The 9,284-nt window shown below is 37.8% G+C and overlaps 1 long non-coding RNA gene across 1 annotated transcript; it reads left to right on the top strand.

Moving 5' to 3' along the window:
* The first annotated feature begins 6,795 nt into the window (after positions 1 to 6,795).
* Positions 6,796 to 7,868, top strand: LOC123410741. The gene is made up of 2 exons (XR_006613096.1): positions 6,796 to 6,920; positions 7,648 to 7,868. It is a non-coding gene; the product is annotated as an uncharacterized LOC123410741 (long non-coding RNA).
* The last annotated feature ends 1,416 nt before the right edge of the window (positions 7,869 to 9,284 follow it).

The raw sequence follows: 9,284 nt of genomic DNA on the forward strand, positions 1-9,284 counted from the left end.
CATTGGACCTATCTCCTGTCCCATCGGCTTCATCTTCGTGTCGGTCGACCTCCATTCCATATCCGGAGGGGTTTAGATATGACGACGGAGATTCATCTGGTTCAACGTCGGGGTCGTCTTTGATTATATCTTCAAGAAGTTCTTCCTCTTCGAGGTTCCTGATATGTGGATCCATAGTTCTGCAAAAAACGGACATTTGATTAACTAATAAACTAACAAACTATATAAGAAGGGTTGGAAACTTCGAAGTGTCGTTTTATATAGGAGGACCTTTAGTCCCAGGTCTTGGCTAGAACCTAAACTCTAAAATATGTCTAACGGATTCTCTTAACCTTTAAGGATTTAACAAAATGGCGACATTCTAGATGTGTAGAAAATGATCCTATTTTTCCTGATCTCATCTACCCTTCTATATGTCACATTGTCTAGTGTCAAAGGACTTTGTTGAACTTTGTACCAAAAAAGAATTATTCTATCAGGAACTCCGTTCCAAAACAACTTTATTCCCGGGTCGTGGCTCCACCCGGGACTCCTAGATTTCTGCATAGTATTCAAAGTAGGAGTACTTTTCCAATTTGAGCATTCAATAAGCAAAACCAAATCGTAAAATAAAGTAGTATTCAAATTAGCATGCATTCAATTATAAGCAAAACTACATCATCTCTTTTGTCCGTACATCATCGAATATTATCACTAATACTCCTCGAATACTATCATACATATAGAAATCACTGATACAGCTAGAACCGTAGCGCCCGACAGGTATTGTCGCGGGCGGTGGACACCCAAAGAGAAGGAACCATCACAGGATCATAGCTCCAGTGAGATCCCCGAAGAACCTGCCAGGTATGCTCGAACCTGCCCTCCAACGCAACCATGTAGCGACGGACGTGCTCATCCTCCTTGCTGACACGGTGACGTACCACCTCCGCGGTGTCCGGAAGCCTCGGCACCGTCACTGGCCCACGCGACCGCCACCAAACAAGGAGCGGGTCAACAACGGGTTGGCTCCTCACCAACCTACGCCCCCCGGAAGGTAGCACCTCCCAATACCAGCCGGGCGGAGCCCAGTCCCGGACAGGGCCCCTCTGATCAAGCAGGTGTCCTCCGCCGAGTCGACGACGAGGATGCGGGATAGGCATCGTAAAATGAACTAAAAAAATAAACTAGTTCTATTAATTTTCTTGCTAAAAATAAACTATTAACACTTAAGCATATACAATAGAAAAATTAAACTACTAACACTTAAGCATATACAATAGCAAAATTAAGCAATAATCTAAGAAACACTAATTAAGCATCTATATACGTAGAAATGTCTTCTTCTTCTTCTTCTTCTTCTTTCTTATTTTCTTCTCCGCTTCTTCTTCAACTTCTCTTCTTCTACTTCTCCTCTTCTTCTATTTTTCCTCTTCTTCTCCTCTCCTCCTCTTCTTATTCTCCTTTTTCTTCTTTTCTTCTCCTCCTCTTCTTATTTTCCTTTTTCCTAATCTTATTTTCTTATTTTTGTTCATATTTCTTCTTTTTGTAACCCTAACCTAATTCTAAATATTACTAACCCTAATAATCTAGCACAAACCTAATAACAATAGGAATTAAATGACAAAAAAAATCTTTTTCTTTTTCTTCCTTTCTTCTCCTTTTTCTTCCTTTCTTCTCCTTTTTCTTCTTTTCTTCTCCTTTTTTCTTCCTTTCTTCTCCTTTTTCTTCCTTTCTTCTCCTTTTTCTTCATTTCTTCTCCTTTTTCTTCCTTTCTTCCCTTTTTCTTCTTTTCTTCTCCTTTTTCTTCTTTTCTTCCCTTTTTCTTCTTTTCTTCTCCTTTTTCTTCTTTTCTTCTCCTTTTTCTTCTTTTCTTCTACCGGCCGGAGTGTTGGGGAGGAGGGGGCGGGGGGCTTACCGGCCGGAGGCGTCGACGACGGCGAGGAGGATGGCAGGCGGCGGCGAGGAGGACGGCGGGCAGCCTGACGGCATCGTCAAGTTCGTCGGTGTGCCGCGCCGGGCAGGAGAACGAGGAAGAAGGAGAGAAGGAAATGCGATTTGGGTTGGAAATTTTCTAACTCCCGCTTATATAGGTGGATCTTTAGTCCCGGTTCGGGGCTCGATCCGGGACTAAAGACCCCCTTTAGTCCCGGGTGGAGCCACGACCCAGGACTAAAGACCCCCTTTAGTCCCGGGTGGAGCCACGACCCGGGACTAAAGGCCCTTTTTCAGCAGACCAAAAGGCGGGAAGCAGGGGCCTTTAGTCCCGGTTCGTGGCTCCACCCAGGACAAAAGCCCCTCCTCGGCTGCACGATAAGTTTAGTCCCACCTCGCCCAATGAGGGGGACTAACACTTGCTTATAAGCCCCGTCGCAGCAACTCCATCGAGCTCCTCTCTAAAGCAGGCTTACGGGTCTAAACTGACTGTAAATTTAAAAATTGAAACTATATTTGAAATTATGGAGAAAATTAAACCTGAATTCAAAGTGAGCTCACTTTGCATTTAGGTTTAATTTTCTCTATAAATTCTCATATAGTTTCAAATTTTTTTTATTTTCAAAATTAACTATTTTGTTATTTTCAATTAAAAACTATGTTTATTAAAATTCTTTTTGCATATTTGAGAATTTGACAAAACTATGATAATGAAAAGTGTTTGAAACTGAATAAATATTTCAAAATTATTTTCTATTTTCAAAAGTAATTATTTTGACTATCCAAACTATTAACTATTTTGTTATTTTCAATTAAAAACTATGTTTATTAAAATTCTTTTTGCATATTTGAGAATTTGACAAAACTATGATAATGAAAACTGTTTGAAATTGAATAAATAATTCAAAACTATTTTATATTTTCAAAAGTAATTATTTTGACTATCCAAACTATTAACTATTTTGTTATTTTCAATTAAAAATTATGTTTATTAAAATTCTTTTTGCATATTTGAGAATTTGACAAAACTATGATAATGAAAAGTGTTTGAAATTGAATAAATATTTCAAAACTATTTTCTATTTTCAAAAGTAATTATTTTGACTATCCAAACTATTAACTATTTTGTTATTTTCAATTAAAAACTATGTGTATTAAAATTCTTTTTGCATATTTGAGAATTTGACAAAACTATGATAATGAAAAGTGTTTGAAATTGAATAAATAATTCAAAATTATTTTCTATTTTCAAAAGTAATTATTTTGACTATCCAAACTATTAACTATTTTGTTATTTTCAATTAGAAACTATGTTTATTAAAATTCTTTTTGCATATTTGAGAATTTGACAAAACTATGATAATGAAAAGTGTTTGAAATTGAATAAATAATTCAAAACTATTTTCTATTTTCAAAATTAATTATTTTGACTATCCAAACTATTAACTATTTTGTTATTTTCAATTAAAAACTATTTTTTTTGAGCTAGTTGACCTTGAAATTGAAAAGCACTACAAATAAACTCTGAAAATGTTGAAAGTTGGCATGCTATCATCATTTCACCCACATAGAATGTGTTAAAAAGTTGAGAGGGCTACGACAAAAACTGGATGCACTTCGTGTACAAAACGGACAATCTCTCTCGAAGTATCACGGTTTTGAATGAGAACTCATCTCTTACAAAGGGATTTCATTTTTTGAACTTATTTTAACTCGATACTTTTTGTGTGTTCAAAATGCACCATTCAAAGGCACATTATAAAATTTCAACAATTTCTGACTTCATTTGGTATATTTCGTGCATATACTTATTTTTTTTGAGCTAGTTGAACCTGAAATTGAAAAGCACTACAAATGAACTATGAAAATGTTGATAGTTGGCATGCTATCATCATTTCACCCACATAGCATGTGTTAAAAAGTTGAGAGGGCTACGACAAAAACTGGATGCACTTCATGTACAAAACGGACAATCTCTCTCGAAGTACTAGGGTTTCGAACGAGAACTCATCTCTTACAAAGGGATTTTATTTTTTTAACTTATTTGAACTCCATACTTTTTGTGTGTTCAAAATGCACCCATTCAAAGGCACATCACAAAATTTCAACAATTTCTGACTTAATTTGGTATTTTTCGTGCATTTACCTTTTTTTTAGCTACTTGACCCTGAAATTGAAAAGCACTACAAATGAACTCTGAAAATGTTGAAAGTTGGCATGCAATCATCATTTCATCCACATAGCATGTGTTAAAAAGTTGAGAGGGCGACGACAAAAACTGGATGCACTTCGTGTACAAAACGGACAATCTCTCTCGAAGTATCAGCGTTTCGAACGAGAACTCATCTCTTACAAAGGTTTATTAAAATTCTTTTTGCATATTTGAGAATTTGACAAAACTATGAAAATGAAAAGTGTTTGAAATTTAGTACATTCCATACATGCATTACATAAAAAGTTTAATACATTATTATATTATTGCACCAATATTCCTATCTATTATTTCTGTTTTCTTCTGCGTTATACGTACATCCATACATGTAAGCGGCTGTGCGTCGATCACCGTACATCCATGGATGGCTCATCTGCGTTATACGACAGTATATCAAATACAATCACGATCCTAAAAATTAGTACCGCACGGTCTAAACGAGGAAATATAGTTGCTAACCTTTTAGAATAAGTAAAAATAAAGAGGAAGAGGTTTAAGCGTGGCTCAGCCATCTCATATCGTAGTTGTGTTCGGTGAACTAAAGCGGCATCGCTCTAACACACATTTCAACAAACACCTCTAGTGCATAAAAAAATGAGAGCTAGCACACACCCACACTCTTCCATCCAAGAAAAATGCAAGGAAGAGGGGAGAGGGGGGTTGTGCTATATATAGGCAAAGGACTTTAGTCCCGGTTTGAGACACAAACCGGGACTAAAGGTGGCGCACATGCGGGCTGCACATCGCGTAGCCCTTTAGTCCCGGTTTGGGACACAAACCGGGACTAAAGGCTCCTTACGGGCCGGGACTAAAGCCTCGTGGGAGGCATTGCGATTTGGGGCGACGCGGCCGGGCCTTTAGTCCCGGCCCAGAGGCAGGCCGGGACTAAAGGGTCCAGACCAAAGGCCCGTTTTCCACTAGTGCAACGTAGATATATGTCACTATCTTACTATTTTCTTTTGGGTTGTTTTTTACGATGCAACTAGGGAGTTCCTGTAATTTCATATAGATAGTAAAATGAAAAATAATAAGTGGGCCATTTTATTAAGTGGGGAACTATGGTGAAAAGCTAAAAGAAAAAAAAGGAAAAGGAAACAACAATATTGATGTCGGCCTAGGAAGACCTCCACAACCTACATGACCATCGTTAGACTCCCTCCATTTCTTTTTACTATGTGTATAAAATTTGTCTGAAGTCTAACTTCATAAAGTTTGTCCAAATTTATATGCAAAAATATCTACATCTACGATAAGGAAGTTATACAATATGGAAATTAATTTCATTATTCACCCAATGATATTGATTTTGTATTGTGAATGTTGATATTTTTTTCATATAACGTTGGTCAAAGTTTACGAAGTTTGATTTCACACAAATCTTATATGTGGATAAATGGAGGGGGCAGGTACAATGTGGGCTTTTTTTCTTTGTCGACAAACCATCACTGTAGGAAACCATGAAGGCAGGTTAATTTGGAACAATCTGTAGGCAGGTTAGTTTATTGAGCTTGTTTCGTTTCTCAAGACATTTACTTCAACGTTAAGATACGCATGTGTACACACTGATAGGTTCAACTTAGAAAAAACTGCACATGATTTAGACCTGTACAAACCTCAGCCACAACTGACGCATTAATTTCAATGTAATGTGATATGTCAAGTACTGATTCAACGGATGCTTTTGAAAAAATGTGTGCATGACTTGGACCTTGTTGACGACTGGTCGTTCAATCATTCGTGTCGCGAGCTCAGCTACACACGCTCACAAATTTCAGCAGTTTATTTTGGAAAGATGCATATCAACTTGATTCACTGGCAACTTGTTGGTCCTGGTCGTCATCTCATTTAGCCAGTCTCCAAACCATATCAACATCAACAGAAGCGTTCAACCATTAGTGCATCTCTCTGTACTTCATCTCCTCATGGTCAACTTTTTGAAAGAGTCAGGAGAGAATATACGAGGAAGCCAGGGAGTTATTTCTGAAACTGATGAGACATATTTTTTGTTGATGCCAGGGACTTTAACCAAACAATTTTAGATGGAAACGGATAGTATTTTGTTTCTACGGAGGCCAAAATATTTTGGCCTGATGTATTCTTTTTCAGAAAAGAAAAAGAAAACAACGACGTGACTAATGGTGCACATAGAGGCAATCCATCTGGCCTATTTAAAAAGTGAAAATGCCGTCTAACAAAGCCGCCACCCAATAAATGTGGCTTGCGGCCATAGTCCGCTAAAGGGGAAATTGATGCACTCTAATCCAAACGTCTAAATTCCACCTTTTTTTTAAAAAAAAGGATGCAGGCAAGGAGCCGAGTCTCAAGCTGAATTTGTCGGTTTGGGGGGTCTCACGAGAACGTATGAGTTGAAAAAGGGTAGGCGAGTGTACCAAAGCACTGACAACCTCCTTTAGCAGTCGCGAGGTGATGGAAACAATGGTTGTTTTTAGGGGTGCTGGCGCTTAGGGGTTACCATGTTAGGAGCAAGAGCATCCGCAAAGGACCATGTGTGGCTAAGTCATCGATAAATACCAAACTAAAATTTTGGGTCCAAGGGCCTCCGAAAAGGACCATGTGACTTAGTCATCAATAAAAGTTGGACTATTCTGTTAAAACTTGATCTGAATCTACTATATAAGCCAAGACCAACACCTTGAGTCCCTGTAGTACCTCAGCATATACTTCCTGTGAGCTCTTGTTCTGAAGATGTCGGCGAGCAGGAGGCAATCTTCTATTGCTGTGGTGCTGCTGCTAGTGTTCCTTCAACTCATCAGTTCGCTCGCCCGACCTCCATGTAAGCAAGTGAATGCCTTTGCTTCAGCTCTTTGTAAAGTAGATATTGATTTACAAACCCATGTTTCTTAGTACAACTAATTTACATGAGTCAGTCACTTTCCTCGGTAGGGTAACTAACTAGGAGGGAAAGGATGGTTTACAGAACTTATAATTGGTAGTTTTTCTATGGAGCTGAATTTGGATTTTGGAGTAATTCTGAATTTTCAATGATACCTTGTAACTAACTAAGTTCGTACTAGGTATGATTCAATTCTGGCCCTATCTAGAATTTTTCAATGATACCTTGTACTCAAGACCAAACTCCAGTTTAAATGGGACCATATCCAATAGAAGAAACTAGTCATTTCATGGATGCGCACAAAACATATTCAAACAGAGCAGAGTTTGATGAAAAACTGGCCGTTTACATACTTAAAATAGAATATGTGCTTTCTTCTCAGAAAAAAAATTGAAACGGAACACATAGTATAACATTTTCTTTTGAACTTAAGTAAGTTCCAAAAAATGTCATATTGTTTAGTTTCTCCAAACAAGTGTGAGATGAAAAGTTTATTACCTCACCTACTGAGGAGATCAACGTAGATCCATTTTATTATTCTTAAAAAGGTTGGTTGATCGATATATATATATATATATATATATATATATATATATATATATATATATATATATATATATATATCCCACCAGTTGTCTTCCTTTTCTTCATTTGGATCCATGTGCAGGCGATTATCTTCGTCCAGGAACCTGTCGCTATAAGAAACCATGAAGTGGAGTTGAAAAATGCGTGCATGATTCATGCTTGCTTCGTTGGTTCATATTACCTTATATAGATTGTTATGTTTTTCTGGAGAATTATGCGTGCTGTGAGGAATGGTTAGTCCAGTTTGTTGGCAATGTAAAATATGTGAAGTTTAAAATCACATCACGGTGCATTTTGATGGAATCTGCATTCTCCATTATTATTTCTGGAAACTAGTATTTGCTAGAAATGTTTACTTCTGTGGGACACTAACGCATGTGTAACACATTGATTCACCTTGGAAAAATTATATAGTACCTTTGTACCATAATATAAGATGCTATTGCTGTTCAAATAACGTCTTATATTAAGGTACATAGGCAGTACCTCACATGGTTTAAACTTATTCAAATCTCCAGGAGCAACTATAACCGTACAATAACGTGTTTATTTCAACATGATGTGATGTATCAGATACACTGAGTCAATGGATGCTATGGAAAAATTGGATATGTTCCTCAAAAAAATAAATTGCATATGACTTGGACTTTGTCCTGTTCGCTGACGGTTGGTCATTTCACTGGACTCGCAATTTTTATTGGTTGGTTTTGGGAAGTTCTACAGGAATTTCATTCTATTTGATGCACCGGCGACTGGTCATCTCAGCTACTCAGTCTTCAAACAACATCCACATCAACTCACATAAACATACTTAGTTTGACCAGACGTTTCCAGTACTCAATATCAGCCAATCAGCCTTCTCCCAGCGATTGGCAGATTAACTTTCTGATTGTATCGGTGAGAGAATATGTGAGGAGGCCCGGGAGTTATTTCTGAATTCTAATGCGTACAAGAAACAATTTGTGTTCATGCAAGGAGCTAGAAACAATAGCGCAAAATAAAAAAGAGCAACAAACAAACAAATAAGTTTAGATTGAAACTGTTAATTTTTTTATATTTCGAGGATATTTCATCAGACAATGGTTGAGCCAGTGGTCGAAATAGTAAAATAATCAAAGAAACGATTTACTGTCCAAAAACATTTTGCCAGCTAAGTTTTTGTGGGGGGTCAGAGAAGTGAGAGTGTTCTCACCTTAACATGGCGTTACTACTTAGAGCATCTCTAGCCGATCCCCGATAAAGCTTTAGAGGAGCAAAATAAGGAGTTAACCACTAACCGATCTCTCAAGCTTTAGAGGAGAAAAATAAGGAGTTAACCACTAACCGATCTCTCAAGCTTTAGAGAAGGGAAATTTTACTCCTCTAAGTTTACGCCAGCATCCAACTGTCCCATCCTCTCCTCCGCAACACCACTCCTTTTCTCCCGTCCACCGCTGTTGGAACCGACGTTGACCACCCTGTTGACCGGGAAAATGCCACCCCCCCCCCCCCAAATGCTCACGCAACTCCGACGACGCCGGCTCGAGGAACTTCATAAAAATGTGACTCTCTTGCGACCCCAGCAATATATATGCGATGATAATCTAATTAAAACAATGAAGCAAGCATGCACACATTTTTTCAAAGTTCACTTCATGACTCGGGGCCTATTCTTGTAAGTTGTTTGCACACCAATCTATATCGTAACCTCTAAATGTTTACATCGTAAGTCCTCAATCT

The sequence above is a fragment of the Hordeum vulgare genome, chromosome 7H (genome assembly GCF_904849725.1).
Source record: "Hordeum vulgare subsp. vulgare chromosome 7H, MorexV3_pseudomolecules_assembly, whole genome shotgun sequence".
Lineage (NCBI taxonomy): Eukaryota > Viridiplantae > Streptophyta > Magnoliopsida > Poales > Poaceae > Hordeum > Hordeum vulgare.